At 37.3% G+C, this 19,111-nt stretch overlaps 1 protein-coding gene across 6 annotated transcripts in view; it reads right to left on the bottom strand.

Annotated features, from left to right (window-relative positions):
* The window catches only part of NIPBL (NIPBL cohesin loading factor), a 135,317-nt gene extending 119,679 nt beyond the window's left edge, over positions 1-15,638 (bottom strand). For 2 of the 6 annotated variants that reach the window (XM_015848465.2, XM_015848469.2), the window contains exon 1: positions 10,916-11,877. The gene's annotated coding sequence lies outside the window, so the exon portion shown is untranslated. Of the gene's footprint in view, positions 1-10,915; positions 11,878-12,324 lie in introns of those variants that run through there. The other 4 variants (XM_015848466.2, XM_015848470.2, XM_015848472.2 and 1 more) reach the window with 4 other exon arrangements.
* Positions 15,639-19,111: the final 3,473 nt, after the last annotated feature.

Below are 19,111 nucleotides of genomic sequence, written 5' to 3'. Positions count from 1 at the left end.
TACATACTTCAACTGCAAAAAATGCAAACTAATTCAACCCTCTTAGCCAGCAATGAAACAGTGCTTAATTAAATGAAGTTATGAGATATTGCTACAGGTTACATATATACAATTTAACATTCACTGTAGCTGAACGCAAAGTAAAATCAAATTACTCGGACTTCACAAGTTATATGTAATCTTCAGGAGTCCGTCTAAAGAGCTATTTTGTAAAACTTTGTTGGCTAATTATTTACCAAGATGTGATTAAGAACTTACTTAATACCATAACATCATATGTCTACTCTAAGCTAGACAAAGGGTTTGTCAGAAATAAGCACTTACATTTAAAGGAAGAAAAATCCTGTTTTGAAGCCTACTAATTCAGCATGATTTCTTAACAAAGTACTAAATTAAATAAGCAGCTTTCATTATTCTTCCTTCAGATTGCAGGATAGGATTACAATGTGATATGAAGACTGAGAATGTTTACCTTGTGGAATTGTGATGGCTTGATCATGTGGTGATATTCAGAGAATTAGACAAAACAGTTTTAAAACCAAACTGTTTCTATTGCAATTCCTCAAATATTTTAATGATATTTTCCATGATAAAAATAAATCATCTACTTCTGTAAATAACATGACTAAACTTTACTTCATATTAGACAGAACTGGAGGGAATTACTCCAGTGAGTAAATATGAAGAGCCATGACTCTAAATAATATTTTATAATAGTGACCCTGGAGTGCACAGTACATTCCCACAATTCTACATAAAAGCCACCAGTCACCTAAATTATTGTTGGTATCACCTACAGCTTTGCTTCAGTGTATGCCAGAACCATCAGTATTTTGCAGAACTCAGAGTCTGCTTTGCACCTAGCATGGGCAAGATCCTTGCAGCAGCAGAAGTTCAGTTAAATACATACGTTTCGAACATGCCTTCACTCAAAACATCAGCAGGACAGAAAAGCATTTCCTTGGGATACCAGATACTGATACTCTAACATCCTCCTCAGTAGCAATTGGTTCAAATTTACATTTGTCACACGCTTCAGAATGATTCATTGTCTGTATAGTTGCAAGGAGCAACAAGCATTCCCCTCTGCTCCTGTTGGAGTAGTGCACCACAGTGCAAAGACAATTTAGAAGGAAAGAGCCTAAAAGGAAGAGTAAAGATGTCAGATAAATTTAAACTCTTTTAGGAGGTAATTTTTTTTTTCAGTGTTTTCTATTGACTCACTTAGCTATCTGGACCCCTTACTCAGCACCACAATATAATTTTACATGCTCACACATCTCTGATTTGTGATTGACACTCATGAGCTGATCAGTTCAACAGCAAAATCACAGCAAAGCCCTATTTTGATCTCATTTTAACTCCTTCTTATGATGCAGAAATCAGGATTACAATTTTACCTACTATTCTGTGACAGCTGTACAAGGTAATGCTTAAAAAGACAATATACTAATTACATTTCTATACATCAGAGTTCATAATGTTAAAAATGTTGAAGATCTAACTTTAAAAAACCCTCTAAAACAAAACATTCAACACAGAATTCAGGCTTCACATCAACAGAAAACACTATGTTTTCTGTGCATCAACACTGTCTTCTAGACTTCTACCAGGAAATCCCCCACCCCCAGGCTAAAAGATCAAATTTGCACAGTCAATCAAAGTTAATAAATGCCCCCTGTATTCAGGAATTCTGACACAGTCTTCTATTATTACATAATCATGTAACATTCCTCTCCAACCTACAGGCCCAACCTCCATTCACTGTACAGAAAGGATTTGAACTGGAAATGAATCAGAAGCTATTTGTAAGGCTGTAAGGTCTGTTGCATACATGACTCTCCAACTTCAAGTTAGGGTGAAAGGGAAGTATGAAGCAAAGAAGATGGGAGACCAACCTCCTAGAAAAAGAAAAATGACACTCTTGGAAATCTGATTCCATTTCTATTACAAATATAAGTTTTTTCTGTGTTCCCTTGTTCCTGCACTCTCGAAAACCTATTTTGAAGAATTTCTCATTAATCATGCTATAACCAAAACTAATGAAATCTGCTCTAATTTTCATGTTTTTCACCTGGTTTTCACCTGGAGGTGCAGTGGTAGGAATGCCACTTTGCAACAGCGGAGACCCAGGTTCGAATCCCCCCTGTGGTGCAAGTGGTAGAAGTGCAGCTCTGCTACACAGGAGGCTCGAATCCTGGGGGTTGGACTCGATGATCTCTAAGATCCCTTCCAACCTGCACGAGACTGTGATACTGTGATTATCATATGTGTTATGATTTAAAATAAATAAATAAATTTATTTAAAACTAATATTAAAACTAATTTAAATGACAGGTCCAGTTAGAATTCCAAAGTTACAAAGACGGTGACCAACTTCTGCATCTCAGTTTCTAACCTGTCAGATCATGCACTCTCCTCAAAAACATTTTAAAACAGAATCAATGAGGCATTCCAGTAATCCAGTACATAGAATTCTCACAGGCATTTATGTGCTATCTCTGGAGCAAGTATTAACAATGTAGAGTAATTAAGATAAAAGACTATACACAGTGAACACTAAAGACAAAACAAAAGCCAGGACTAGAAGCAAACTTCAGTTTATCTGGAAACTAGAACACAGGAAGTTCCGTCAGAAAATGAGAGAACTTCTCTACTCTGAGAGTGAGAGAGCACTGAAATAGTCTGCCCAGAGAGGCTGCAGTCTCTTTCTCTGGAGATAATCAAAACTCAGATGGACACCTTCTTGAGTAATCTACCATAAAGAACCTGACATAGCAGAAAAGTTTGACTAGATGATCTCCAGAAGTCCCTTCCAAACCCTACAACTATGCTATTCACCCTCCCAAGGCAGGATTCATCTTCTCAAGGAAGGATACCTATCGCTGTTCACAGAAGATATTAACCTACTGTTGCTTTTTTGTTTTGTTTTAAATATCTACAAAGGAAACCACTTTCATTCCTCACAGTCACTGAAATTTCTGTAGAAAAAGTGGCAATAAGTAAGACTATCTACCACAGTGTATTCACAAAAATGACAAATGTAGACTACACATATCTAAACTACAGAATTTCCTCCTATTTTGTCTTATTAGATGTATTCCATATTTTTGAGGTTTTTCTTTTCATTCTATGCTCTTCTCAGTTAATAACAAAACAAATAAACAAACAAACAAAAATGACAGAAAATTCAAACAACAAACGTGTGTGTGTGAAGTATCACTTACTTGACCAGCCAACACTTGTTTTGTAGTTTTGGCTTCTCAAGCCTCTCTCAATAGATACTTCCCACATATTTTCATCTCCACAGAGATTGCCTTGACTGTACACGCAACTCCAGTCCACCCCTTTATCTTGCTTTCTTGCTAAAACCATATGATGGGCCTACCTGTATCTTCACTAAGGACATCAGTATCTGTCTCACAAGCTTCTCTGTTCAGTTCCAGTCCGTTATCATTTCCACCACTCTTCTCCTCTATGTGTTCAGCCTTCCAAACACCTGCAACCCCATTTCTTGTTTCTTCCACATCTGAACAAATCAACGCTACGTATAAGGAGTGAGTGGCCACAAGGAAATTATGAAGGCTGCTCCAAAAGTTATATAACCTGGGTATTTCCATAAAAATTATGACAGCTACAAAGATTTTAAAAAATTGATAAATTAAATTCTTGGTCACAAAACACTGTTTTTCAACACTGTCACCACTATTACCTATGTACTTTCACCAGTGATCAATGAGAGTCTGCATGTTGCACTCAAAAAATTCCGAACCGTTAGAGGCAACCTATTAGTACTGTCATCTCTGCTGAACCACACCACCCATCAACTCACTGTGCTCACATCCATTGTTTGGACTCCATAAACATTCAATGGGAATCAGTGAATGTCAGTGGGTGCCATTTTTTCCACGTGGAAGAATTCAATGACACACCTTTGTTACATCTACCCTTCCGTATCAGATGCTATTCTGACAGACTGCCCCAATGCTGCCATCTGTCACACAGCAACATGTAACAAGATACTGGTGGGAAGGTTTACCACCTTCTGCCATACCACCAACATCTGCCCCTGATACCAGGGGCCAACATCATAAAATAGAAGGCATTACTTTCAGCACGACCCTTGTAGAATCCATAGCATACCTCATTACACCAAACTGCACTTACATGGAAAGTTATATTGAGCAAACATTTTTGACTTTAATGACCACAGTAATGAAGTGAAATAATTTTGCAGATACCTGTAACTCACTCATTTTTTTCCACATATTTTCAGGTGGCAACAAGATGCACATCCCAACAGTAGAAGTCACTTTATGCTTAAATGTTAATATCCTCTCTCAGATAATAGAGATGTTCATTTGATTTGAAGAAAAGGTCAGAAATTATTTTTGAACACTGCTTTCTCTAACCTGACCCTCTGAAGTCAGAAAGACATTTCAGCCTTTTAGTACCCAACGAAATATGTAATATAGGTAAAATATCTGTCAAAATGGAAGAAAATATGCAAGAAGTGGGAGAGCCTCTATTGAGACTTTAGACCGGAAAAGAAAATTTTTGAGACAAAGTATTTCTAAACTTTTCCTTTCTGAATACGTGGTCAACAAAAAGGCAAGCTTGTTAGCTCAGACATAATAGGTAGGAGCTGCAGTGTCATAGACACATGTCTACATTCCCAGAGTTGGATACATTACATTATTTAAAATAAATAAAAACTTTAAAAAAAAAAAGTTTGTACTATTGTGCCAAACACAAAAGTATTAAGAAATGTCAGAATTGCAATCACTTACACCAAAATGCACTAAGGAATGAACTGTCTTCATAAAATGATCATATACAGCTTTTGTTAACTACAGCATCCCTGCTTTACATACAGTATGTGACAAATAGTGGTCATGACACAAATCATAGTTACATAGTAAAAGGAGCTTTGTTCTGTGAGATGTTACACTTTTTATTGTGAAATATGAATAGTATGCAGTTAATTAAAAATAAATAAATAAATCTCCCCAAAAGAGAGATCATCTGCTGGAAACTGCCAGCTTGTCAAAAACAGCTATTGTCTGCAAAAGCAGTAATAAAAAACAAACACACACAGAACAAAACCAAATAACAACAACAAAAAAACCACAGAACCTTATAAAATTAGAACTACTTGTTCTACCTGTTCTATAATACACCTCGAGCCTCTGGCTCATGATTAGAGCAGATGATTAGACGATAAAAAACTGTACGGAGAAGAAAAACTCACAAACAACTTGGTCTGATACAGATTGAACATGGGACTTTCTACATCCCAAAGGCAAAGCTCTGGCTAGGAATACACATGTGATACCTCAGAACAGTCCTGCTTTCCTAACACAGGCACACAGTTTAACATAAGTACTAGTTGGAAGACTGCATGGCATTGCAGTGAAATGGTCTGACCACTAGGTTGCAAGGACTTTCACTCAACCAGTTTACATAAACTGCAACAACTACCACTTTCAAGGGGCAGAGTCACACCCAAACGTTCACTAAGAGAGGCTGAAAACCTTGTCCATGCTTTTTTTCAGGACAGGAAATCTATTTTTGTCTAGTTCCTGACATAACCAAGACAGCTAAAACCGAAAAGATGTCCAAGGCCATCAGTGAAAACTCATTCTACATTTTTTATGGGTGCAGCATGGAAACAACAGACCTGATAGGTTGAAGTGTGAGACACCCACAGTAACAAACAAAATAAAAAGGCATATGAATTCATTCCATGTTGTGAAGTAACTCTAAAGATCTCAAGAATAAAACATGCCAAATTACATACTCAAGATTTATAAGCACTTTTAAAACATAATTTTGACTTAGTTTCAGTCTTCCATCTGTAAAATGGAAATAATACTTTATGGATATACTGAAGAAGTGTTCTCTAACACTGGTGCCATACAGATACCTACTTTTATGATAGTTCCTACAAACAAACAGATGAAGACACTTCAACATTCATTGAAGATGTGGATGCAATACAGAAGGTACTAAGTCAGTAGGCTGCACACTACATGACAAAGACAAACAAACATATAAAGTAGGTATAACAGTATACTAGTCAGCTGTCACTTCCCATGCATTGTATGAAGCACTGAACTGGGGCTACAAGGGTAAGGGGAAAATACAGTAATGTACTTAATGATCCAGTGTACAGAGAAGGGGGCTAGATTAGCTGTTAGATTTTGTTTCTTAAGTCTTATTCTGTTTCTTCATCTGAGTCTTTACAGTCTATTGTTTTTAACACTCTTCCTATAAAATGTATTGCAGGTCTACATGCTCAGTCTGCTGAAAAGACAAAAAAATAAAAAAACAAAAACAAAACTCCACCACAGAAGTTCTTCATGTCTGCCATAGCAAAATTTTGAAAAATTGGAATATCTAACTATACAAAGAACCACTTTGAACACACTGGAATAAACAACAGAAGTAGTAAGAATACAGTCTTCTAGAATCTGGCCTGACGAAAAGACTTTAACATGAAAAATGCTCTTCAATATTTATGTTTTTTAAAAAGTTATTTCTATATGCCATGTAGTCACCTTCAAGAACAGAACCAACAACTACATTTAAGTTGACTTTTACTTTCTACATACAGCTTGGCCAAAATTCTTTCTCCCTGCTACTAGTGAGATTTTCCACAGTGAACAGCTGGAACAGGAAGCGAGACACAAACCATAGATTCTGCACAATCTCCTCTAACACTATTTCCTCACTCCTGGGGTGCAGCAAACATCAACATAAAGAACCTCTCTCACAGCCAAGAACATCCACTAAATGTGGTTATAACACTAATGAAATAAAAAACACAATATAGATAAATTGTAGAAAAAGGTTTTACACAATGACATGACAAAACAGCTTTTTTTTTTTAACTATTAAAGATTATCACCTTTGAACAGGATTATTACCAATAATATACAAGTACTATCAATTTCAAGCACTTCCTTATAGGTTGTTACCAATGATTATTGAAAATCAGAAGCTAAACTAATCTGTATTACATCTAATGAGGGCATATGAAAAGGAAGACTGACAATAAGTTGCATCATATTGAAATGGCCCTTCTTTTCCCCCAAATGTTGAATATTTCTAACAATATAATTTGTGACTGTAAATAGCTATGCTAACACTTGGATGATACACCTCACGCCTACCAAACACCAAACTCTAAAGTTACAATGATTTACACTTTCCTAATTAAGAACATCTGTAATTGCTATCAAAATGTACATAAATTGATGATTATAGAATAAATCCTTCTAGAATATGGAAAACATAGAGTTCTGAATTTGAAAACAGGTTCTTCCTTAGGTCTAGATACTCAGAAAAGAATCATAATTTCTCTTTCCAGTTAGTAGCAATTGTTCACCACCTTTACATTTATTGTCTAGTATTCATGAAGTTAACATTAATTTAAATTTAATAGAATGACTTTAGTGCTTCATAGTGTAATATACGCAAAAATGTATCACATTTACTACTGAAAACACAGACAACTGCAATAGGAAACTTACTATACCAATCTCTGGCTGAAATCAACTTACACTATTCTATCATCTAATATCCTCCAAAATATGGTTTGTTTATATTACAGAGAAATATATACATGAACCATTTGGGATTAAGGCTGCATTATGTCTAACATCACACAAACAACAACCAAAAAAATAGTTCCAGCTCAAAGACATTGCTAAATATTGTCACACTGTGAATGGACTCCCAAATATGTAATGAGGTTGTACCCAGATTCAAGTACCCTTCTGTAAAACAGGGATCTGCAAATGGTTTTAGTTGTATAATTTTGCTTCCCAGTTTCTTCTTCATTTTTCTCCTAAATCAAAATGTAAGCATTTCAAATGCAGAAAAATAATGATGTTTTTTGTCATATACCTGTTTCCATGTCTTTATTATATATGTAATACACACTATATACATATATACACACTATATATATATAATATATATACTATATTATATATATAGTATATATATTATATACTATATATATTATATATATATAGTGTGTGTGTGTGTGTGTGTATATATATATATACACACTTTTCAAAAAAATGAAATGAAATCAGCTTTACAAAATAGCAAATGCTCCAGGGATATTTATTTATTTGTTGGAATAACTTCAGATAAAACACTGAAGAAGTTCATAGGAAAATAAACTGAACTTGTACATAAGTGAGAAATTCAAAACATACAAGGCAGACAAAAGTACAAGGTAAAAGGCAGACAGAAGAAAAAGTGTTCCTTTTTCCTCTTTCAGTTAAAATAAGTTTTAAAATTAACAACTCAAGAATAATTGATTTTCTATTTCCACAATATTCATAAAGTAACTGCATGCTTAAGCTGTTTACTGTTGTGACATGCAAAAGATCTCCTAATGCTATGGAAAATGAAGTATGAAAGTGAAATACACAGTTCTATATGTTATAAATGTAATCCTTAAAAGAAAAAGTCACCTTATATTTCTCCATTAAATAATTCTGCCTAATATTTTCAACTGCACAAACTCTGATAAAACAGTTAAGAATTAACCATCTATGGCTCAAAAGAACAAAAACAAAAACTCATTACAAATCATAAACAGAAAACATGATAAAGTTGTCTCTGTAAATATGCCTAGTTCTGATATCAGAAAAGACCACACTTTCTGATTACAAAAATAAATAAATAAATAAATAAAATAAATAAAATAAAAAACAACCCAAAACACACACACACAAAACTATAAACACAACCCTGGAGAGCTGAACTTGACAGGAACTATATAACTACAGAAGATTATTTCCTGTCCGTATCTCCTATATTTAAAACAAACCCCCTTAAATTAAAAATAAGCCAGATAAATTCACTTATGTTAACTCAACAAGCACATTTCTTTGTTAAGGAAAGAGTTGTTTGAAACAACGAAGTAAGTGCTTCAGCTAACGTCACTTCCTAATGATCAAAACTACCCAAGAACTACAAGTACTTTTGCACAGTCCTTTCTTTCCTGTGAAGCAAAGTTGCACTCGGCCCCTACGCATGCTACAGACCAAAAGAAAACAGCAATTCAGCTACACGCAGAGACAGAGGGTTAAGAGACAATTAGGCTCCCTCTGCAATTCGTGAAGTTTAAAAATAAAAAGCTAATTTTTCAAAGAGTAAATGGTTCCTCTCCAGGCACGTAGGCCTGAGGCCCTGTTGCAAACAGTGTCTAACAGGACCAGGCAGCACAAAGACAGGAATGGGAGATTAGTGGGAGGGAGGGAGGCCGGGATTGGGGCTCAGCAGGATCTTCAGGCTTTTTAAAATTCAAACTGCTCCCTGACCAATACAAATCACGGACACGCTACTGACTACTACACGGATTTACAGCATTAAAAACACGCCTTCTACGTGACAGCTATATTAACTTCACCCTTCTAAACATGTATCAGAGCCCTCAAAGCCACCACAGCAGAGTTTTTACGACTCTAAATGCAACACTCCAGAAAGCTACTTTATTAGATACAATAACCACTTACTATTACAACAGCCTAACAACTAAAAGAAACTACTTGAAAATTTACAAAGTATTAGCTGCTTGTCATCTGTAAGTTTTCTTCCTACTTGAAAAGTGAAACTCGTTATCTTAAATTTTCCATCAATTATGTAATTTCTGAAAGAGCACTTTTAGTAGTTTGGAGGGGGGTTGTTTTAAAATCTACCTGAATTTTTAATAACATACTCAACCATACTGTATAGAAAGTCCAAGATTTATTTTACTGAACATTTGTTACCATTTGTTTATAAAGATCTGACACTTAATCAACAGTCATTTACAAAACACACTTGACCTGTTAAAGTGACACCTAATTACATATTCAAACATCATGGCCACAAACAGCCAATAACAACCTCAGTTCTCAAAGTGATATGGCCTGACAAGAAATGATGGCACTTCTTAAACATTCTTCACTTTTTCACTTAATTAAATCTATGTTTGTTTCTCACATACTTAAAGTAAAATCTCACCTTCACCTTGGGCTCTGAGATGTCATAAATGTAGTACTTTACCCTTCCCTATTTTTTTATTTCTTTTTTTTTTCTTAAGAAAACATAAAATAGTATTTCTCCTGAATTTAGTACATATTTCTATAAAGTCTACAGCACACAAGCATTGAAATCGTTTGGAATACCCAACACAAAATGCTTGTCTATCTGTTTCCTAGGTCTGCAGGTGTCCATATTGTGTTAATCAGTCCACAAGGTCTAGTTATGCTATAAATACACAAAGTGATTAACACCCTAATCAATCGCTTTATTATTTAGAGATCAAGCCCTTAAACGTTATAAATTCACGTCCATTCGAACTTTCAGAATGGAGTTTGTTAGGAGATACGAGCAGTGAAAACAGATATTTTCGTTTCTGTGTATTTACATTGTCTCTCTTCCCCTGTCCCTCCACTTACTCCTTCCTCAGTTCAGAGGGCTGTCTGCGCCAGGACCTTGCTTCCCTGCTATGGTGAAGTTGTAAATATGGCACAGGATCAGCGCACATTTGCGGCTACTTGTATTGTTTCCTCCTCCTCCTCCTCTCAGGGCTGAGGCCTGTCACCGAGAAGCCGTTTCGCCTTTCTAATCCCTGAGCTGGAGTAAAGGCGCTGGCCGGCGGGCCTGCGCTCTCCACCAGGCCTAGGCCTCCCGGCAGCCTGGGAAGAACCGATCTCCTTCGCCAAACCCGAGCGAGCAAGAAGGGGGGATGCGAAATAAACACCTCCTGTGCCAGCTACTCCCCCGTACCCCGGATAAGAGCTAATCCCCTCCGCTCTCGGCAGCGCTGGGCCGCCCTGGATCGGAGGCCCGGCCCGGCTGATGGAGAGGGCAGGGAGGGGAAGGGGAGACAAGGAGGGGGGATTACCTGAGCAAATCGGCGTCTGAATCCAACGAGAATCCGAGAGGGGGGAGAGAAATCCACCCCCCTCCCTCCTCAGAGGAGCCGCCGCCGCCGCTGGGCCGCCGCCGCCGCCGCGGAGCAGGAGGAGGAGGGGAGATAATATAACAACAATAATCCGGGCCGGGAGGGGGGCTGGCTTCTCTTCCGTCTCCTCCTCAGTGCAGCGAACATGAAGAGCCGGGGGGTGAGCGGCAGAGACGAATCCCTTCCCCCTGAGCCTGCTTCACAACATCAACACGGGCCGCGTCGCGCCGGGCCGAACCGGTTCCGAGACACGGCCCGAGCCGCGGGGGAAGGAGGGGGGGGGGGGGGCAAAGCTGCCGAGGGGCCGCCGCTCCCTCCGTGTGAGCGAGTAGCGGGAGGGCGGAGGAGGGGGCGGCCCGGGCACGGTGAGTCGGTACCGAGCGGAGGGGTGGGGGGAGGAGGAGGGGGGGGAAGGATCCTGTGTGTGTCTCTCTCGCTCCCTCTCAGAACAAAATGCCGACCGGAAGTGCAGCTGCAGGAATGACTCCCTCCACCGGCGCCAAACACCAACAGCCTCCCCCTTCCCCCTTCCCTTCGCCGCCCGCTCGCTCAGCCAGCGCCGCTTCCGCCGCCGCTCCGCGCCGCTCCCTCCCTGCGCCGCCGAACCGCGCCTGGGGGCGGGCGCGGCCTGCTCCGTGCGCGGCCTGCTCCGCGCGCCTCGCCCCCCTTCCCCAGCCCTCCGCGGCTCCTCGTTTCCTTTCTCTTTTCCCGCTGATGCGCGGTACGAGCCCGGAGTTTGCACTCAGGCCTGCGCTGAGAAAGGAAGGCACCCAGCGATTTGTGAAGAAGGGGCCGTTGAAAAAAAAAAAAAAAAAAAGCAAACATGTTTTTGGGTTCGTTTTTCCTTAAGGATGGTAGGGGGGGCTGCAAGTGACCGCAAAATGTCACCTCGCAGGAGGCAGGCGTAGGAAGGAGCCGTGTACACCGTGCACCTCCGCCCCGGCGGGTGCGATGTGGCAGACTGGGACACCGATGGAGTTACTGTTACCGCTACTGTCCGCTTCGGCGTTTTTAAAGAGACTGTGTCGCTGGAATTGAAACACCGAATGCTGAAAGCCTCGCCGGGATCTCCAGGCAGACTCAACGAAACCGAGTGGCTTTATAAACAAGAACTTTAGACGAGCACGGGGGCAGCTACAGATGTTAAGGTGAAGGGTCTTTCGCTGGAAGCTCCCCGTCCCCTTCCAGGTTTAATGGAGACATTTTAACTGTGGGTTGCAAACGACTGGCTTGGAGTATGTCTGAAAGATTTTCTGTTTTTCTCTATACAGGTAACACTGAATAAACATGCACAGAACGACAGAAGCATTTACATCTAATGAATTCACCATGTGTTTTTTCATACTCACTTCTTTCATGAAGTTCTCAGTACCTGGACAAAAATCCTTCTCTATTCTTGCTCATCTATGGAATGCAGGATTCAGCCATGCAGTTGGACACAGCAAGATGTAAATGTCCTGTGACATATAAACACACTCTTTCAGTTCTGGATGGATATAATTTGCACAAAGATATAATATCTTACACCAAGCAACTTGAATCTCTCCAAGTCCAAACAATTTCCTGATCAATGCTCCATCTTTAAGGCAGATTTCAAGTCTTGCTCAAGCTTCACTACTAAATTGTTCTGTTGGATTAATCAAAGTTTGTTTTACAAGTGTATTTGTTTCAAAGTACAAAAATGAAGACAGCACTGGAGAACACCGTAATTCAACCTAATGGGTTTAAAGGAAACAAAGTAAACCAGATTCTGAAAGAAATCTATTAATTACATGTCTTTGTTATATGTCAACATAAAAGGCCCCAACCCTACAACTGTTTGTGCATTTATAATTTCAAATTATCCATTTTTAATAATTAGTTTAGCAGATGAAGCATGTTCATAAATCTTCATGCTTTATTTAATACAGAGCAACTCTGCAAGATGAGGGGGAAAATATATAATTTTTTTTTTTTAAGATGAATTTTAAAATCTACCTATTTCGAGGCTACATACATGTATTATGTCAACTTAAATGTGAATTCAAAGGAAAATTTGAGTCTAAAAGGGCAAGGCTGCAGACGGGTTACCTTCAATCTACTTCCACCTTACTGTAAATATTTCATGTTGTTGGAGTGCTTATATGATTTTATTGATTTATATATTTTTTTTTCTTAATTGATTTACCATGTAAATAAAATGTAAATACTCCTTGTTTTCAAATGCCAGGCATCTTCCATATCAAATATGGTTTAGGCAGTAGAAACGTCATGTAAGACACACCTACCTGACTGTTCTGCTTCTGCTTCTGCCAGAATTTTCCAGTGAGAACATCACTGGCAATATTTTAGGGTTTTATAATCCTTTTTCACTAACAGAACTTTTGGAATTTTGTTTAAATATTATGATGTTATTACCTACACAAGGAAACAACTAATTTGTTAATTGTTTTAGAAAGTGTTATTGTAACACGTCAGTAAATTAGCATTTTTTTCCTTAAGGAATTAAACTGTTAAATATGTTCTATTCCAGTAGATATTACTGTAATCCACTTTTAAAAATGATTCCTCAGCTGCATTCAGACAAGTGTTCCTGAATCTCCTTTGTCTTCAAAAGTCTACTCACAACAAATTACTATGTAATGAATGCTCACTGGGTCCTGAAAATATTGTAGTACTTATGAGTTATATCTCTTTTTGTGTGAATTGGGCACAAAATGGGGTACAAACAAGTACTTCAGAAAGCACAGCAAAAAATACTTCAAACCTTATTTCTGCTCCAGGCCTTAGTCATGGGGTGGAGGTAGTCCTAATCTGTATGGGAGGAGCTATGCAGTCACACAACCGTGACTGTGGCACATTAAGGAATGTACATTGCACTAAACAAAGCTGGTGGCAGTGTAGAGCAGGGCAAGGCTCTTTAAATTCCTCTGAGAAGTCCACACCTATATAGTTGTGAAAATGAACTGCAAATTTTAGGGTAATGCTACCGCCTAATCTGCTCCCTTTGAAGTCAAGAGAGAATGTGTTTTATTTTTTCTCTAAACAAATGATTGAGCTCCCATAAAAATGAAGTATTTGCACAGCCAGTTATTCTGAGTCTCATTTCTTGTTCTTTAAAGAGAACACATAATTCAGTAATTTTAATGTAACTTTAAAAGGCAGGAATTAATACCTTCGTGCAGACAGTATTGAATTCAAAACATATTTCTCAAACACTTTCCACCAAAACATCTACCATTCTTGCTGCTTTTTATGGCTTTCTGCTTGCAAAGACATTACCTGTTTGAACACTGTTTAAAACAGGGGAGAGGACTCTTCCCTCCTCATGTGATGTAAAAGTTCCTGACAGCTACATGTTTTTATTCAGCTTCAAAAATTATAGACAGTATGTAATATTACAGTGAAAAAAACACCCAGAACCAATATTTTCTTAACAATTGCTCGTTGAGATTTGATTTTTTTTATTATTTTTTTTTCTAGAATGAATGAAAAATATATTGTACTTCTCCACATTTTGCTTTCTTTAAAGGCTGGTTAACATACAGTAGCATGTCCTCTTAAGTAATTAACAGAATGCGCAAAGATTGTGTTTACCTGTTAGTAATTTACAAGCAGTATGAATTTCTGTGCAGATTTATTGTACAGATTTTTATTGCACAGATATATATTTGTTTATTGCTTTTTCTTGTTTTGTTGTTGCTGTTTTTTAATAAATGGCTTTGAACAACCTGATATAGTGGAAAGTGTCCCTGCTTACGGCAGGGAGGCTGGAACTAGGTGGTCCTTTCAACCTAAGCCATTCCATGACTCCATGATTCCATGGCTGTACGTTTCTCATGTAGTTGAAAGAAACTTTCCTATAAAATGTTGATAACTCATTATATTAATGCAATATGTAATTGTTAGCTGTTGTCCTAAACTCAAGTACTCAAGCTGTTGGAAAAATGCTGCTAAGGTTGGGCTACAGAATAGAGTAGGATTAATGTAATTATGAATGCAGCATGCAAAGTAATGCAGAGTTACGTTCTTTTCATTAACTTTAGTTCACAGGAGCAAATAATAGCAGCATTTAATTAATCCATTGGGGAATACTCATCTTGAGAAGTAAGCAGTCTGAATGTCAGGTAATGGCATTCATAATCAGTGATACAGGTAAAATAAAAATCCAAGGAAGCATGCAGACTGAGGTGTAAAATATTTATACAAGTAGTTGCTGCAAGTTTACTAAGTGGTCACTGTCTTTATCTTTTTTCCTTTTTGGTAAGCCAGACAGAAGTAACCATTTTTTCCCCTCACTCCAAACTTCTAACACAAATACTATATTAATGCTTTTCATTGTGTAGGGATAGGTTATGCATCTTATAACAGATCTTTTGAAAAAAACCAACCACGGTTCTCTTTGAAGGAAAAGTGATAGAAGATGTAACCCTGGTATTTTATGGTCAGTTTGTTTGTTCAAAGAACTTGAGATTCTGAATAATTTACCAATTATTCAATACAGATAATATATAACATGTAATTTAGCCTATAACATGTAAGAATGAAAGATACAGTAAAATAGAATGAAAATCAGTGATGGATTACTCTGCTTAATCTGTCCCAGATCTGTTGTATAAGGGTCATATGAATAAACAAAGCAAAAGCTGTTTTTGTAAAAATGGTTAGTTACTGTACATCATCATTGGAAGAAATCTGAAACCTGAAGAAAGAGAAAAGCAAGCTTTTTTAAAAATTCTTTTTAATTTTTTTCTAATTTTTAAAAAGGTATAAAGGTGAACCAATATAGCTTCATGGCCAGCAAGTGAATGTGGACATTCATCTTCTGGCAAAGGACAGAAGTTAAAAATTGGCCTAAAGGACTGTTGTGTTCAGCACAAGCTGAAAGCCACACTTGCATGGATTAAAGAAATGTGAGAATATCACACTTAAAATGCCTTACTGCTCCCTTTTTAATGAACTTGTCAGTAAAAAGAAGATTTAAGAAAGATTATTATCTAAATCACATATTTTAAAAGAGCTCTTGGGTTTAGGCCTCTAAGAACTGCTCCTTCAAATCAACGGAGAAATTTCCACTCCTCAGATAGTGAAGTGCTATCTCAGCCAACATATTCAATGGATACACTTAAACTCATAGGTTAAAAACACTTGGGACTGTTGTCTGGCATTAAGGCTACTGACAGCATAATGTCTCATGCCTACATTATTAAACTCCTAATGATTCAAAATAATATAGTCACATGCCTCTGCTGCCCATCGGTAATGGTTCCTGACTCACACTGATTTCCAAACTGTGCCCAGGAATTGTCTGGGAGAGTGCAAGCTAGTATGCATTTAGCCTGTGCCAAAGTCCGTTCAAACACTAACATGCAATTTTTAGACAAATTATTTCCAGAGTTTCTGAGCATTTTGTGGTGGTTCCATTTACATAACATTTTAGACACAGAGTTAATGCAGTCTCCTTGAAGTGATGAACTAGAATACAGACAAGTAGCTGTGGTCCCCCACCTATAGACAAATCACCTAAATATTTCCAATTAGTTCTTTATTGAAACAAAAATCCAATTTTTTAACAGCAACACTTCACAAAGGAAAGTTGACTGGAATTTGGCAATCATGTTAGATATTAGTTTATGCGAAGACATCTTAAATAATCCTGTACGGTGGCAAAATAGCCTTCTAAGTAGAAGCATGTCCCTTTCTCAGATATCTCGCAGCTTTTATGAAGGGATATCACAGAATGAAAGCAGAAACCACACACTGCAATAAAACAAATAAAGGGAATTTCTGCATCCCTTTAAACTGTGGATGTTAACATAAATTTCAACTGAAAAATAACTTGCAAAATGTAATTGTTTTTAAGCTAAACACAGAAAAGGAATACAGATAAGTAAAACATCACTAGGTATCTTCCAAGCACTGACTATTCCTCTTATAAATTCTTTCTCCAATGCAGAAGAGAAAAGAATGGGGACAAGGGGACAAGGGGAATGACTCAATTTTGTAACTGGACATATATTAGCAACTTGATTCCCAGTGTGCCCACAGGGACAAACATTGGTTCATCTGCTCGGTCTGGTGACCACTTCAGAAGACATGTGGGTGCTTCATTAGTGGCCCAGAAAGCAGTATTAGTTTGTCACAGATTTAATTTCTCACAGACTTCCAGTGTTGTACATTCTAAAGCAGAAAGCCTTTGTTTTGTGTTTGTTTGTTTTAAATTTTGATAGATGGTCCAGAAAACTGAATTAATGACTTGGAAAAGCTGCCTAGACTTTTACAATGCAATTACCTACAGACAAATGCCTCTGCCTAGGTGATGCAACTGCTGCAGGGGGAAAAACACAAAGACTGAGAGAAGAATGTATTTTTTAGAAATGGTTAACATGGAACTTTCAAATAGCCATAGCTTAAAAATCTAGTCACAATAATCTAGTCATGAAAAAAAATACAATTTTTTTTTTTTTTGCAAAAGGATGCATTTAAATTCCAATTTTTAACGTTAATAATAATGTTTTTGCCTTCCTGCTTCTTTAAAATATCTACAAGTTTTCCTTTAAGTTCCCTAAACATCACTTATAGATAAGAACAGAATAGAAAATCTTGACATAAAAGGTACACATTATGAGAAATAAGAGGACAAGCATGTATGGTTATCTTAAAGGTTACAGATAAGTGGGAACTGTTTACAAATCTTAACTACAGTGAAAGAGCATCAGTATGTACAGCACTGTTAATTATGTTAATTTATAGTTTTAAATTACTATTGAACATTCTGAAAACTTGTCTACTTTCTCTGCTGAATTCCTCAGAAGGACTGCAATCCTATGTAAGTAGCATACTCATACAAAAAAAGAAAATCTGGCCATCCTAAGAGGCTGTAAAAATATCCTTTTGATTAGGTATTTCCATATAGATTTTAATCCATTCAGATAGCTTGTTATCCATAATACTATTGTTAGATAAAGCAAATTACAGCTAATGGTCATAGGTAACGCTTTTTAAAATCATTATAAGAAGCAGTTAATCTTTCACAAATAAGAACAGCCTCCACCAAAACACGGGTACAAGTCTCCATACAGAATAAAGGCATGTACAGGTGGCACATTTTGTTGAATATTAATTTGAGGATATGTGTGTGTGAGAAAAAAAGACGTAAAACAGGTACAGACACAGAACCCTACACACCAGCCTGACCAAACACCAGAAGTGTTGCTCTAAATACCTGCAGAGAGATTTGAGATGACTGTCAGTCAAAATGGACTTGAGATTCTGAGAGAGATTCTCCACTGGATCTATAGGACAGGAGCATAGGTACAATCTGTGTATAAAGTGTGCATCAACATATCTGATGCCATCATATATTTCATCTGACAATCAACTAATCAAAGAAGCTACCGATGAATTTCCAGCTTTAATCACAGCTGCCCTCTAAATAGATCCATAAATTATAATGGCCTGGTGGCATTCAAAATATGAATTTTCCCAACAAGAAAATATATATACATACCCCATGAAAAACTTGATATGCTTTCATCCACTAGATATTTTCCTGAAGTTACTAATTACTTTCTGTGGTTCAATACCTGTTTCCCTTTATTTCCAGAGTCAGTCCTTTGCTTTACTTCAGGATATTCCAGTGACCATTCTCTTCTTGCCAAAGTGATGGTTTCTCCTGCATTTCCTTATACAATGTTTATCTTTCCTCTGCCATCAGACTGTATTTTCCCACATGTATTGGAGTGTTTCCCCTCTCTAGCTCCCAAGGACAGAGGCAACATGTAAAAGTCTTTTTTCACCTTCTTTCTCTTCTTTGAATTTCTTCACTGGCAAAAATAATTCAAAATCTAGATTGCTCCTTGTTTCTCTTACTGAATCCACTGGCTTAAGACAGATTTTTTTCTACATGTAATAATCTTACTGCTTCTATTTGTTCTGCTAATTATGTTTGCGGGCTAGTTAAAGGCCCATACAGACAAAAAGTGTACTATGTCTTTGTGTAAAGTTAAGCATAGAATTAATTTTAGTGAGTATGCCACTTCGATTCTATTTTGCCCTGCAGGATTTGTACAGAAAATAATGTTAAAATGTCAGTTAAATAAGGGATAATCTGTTTGTAAAGAGATTAATTGTAAAACTTATATTAGAAAAATATAA

This window comes from Coturnix japonica, chromosome Z, assembly GCF_001577835.2.
Source record: "Coturnix japonica isolate 7356 chromosome Z, Coturnix japonica 2.1, whole genome shotgun sequence".
Classification (NCBI taxonomy): Eukaryota; Metazoa; Chordata; class Aves; order Galliformes; family Phasianidae; genus Coturnix; species Coturnix japonica.
This window is presented reverse-complemented; position numbering and strand designations above follow the sequence as displayed.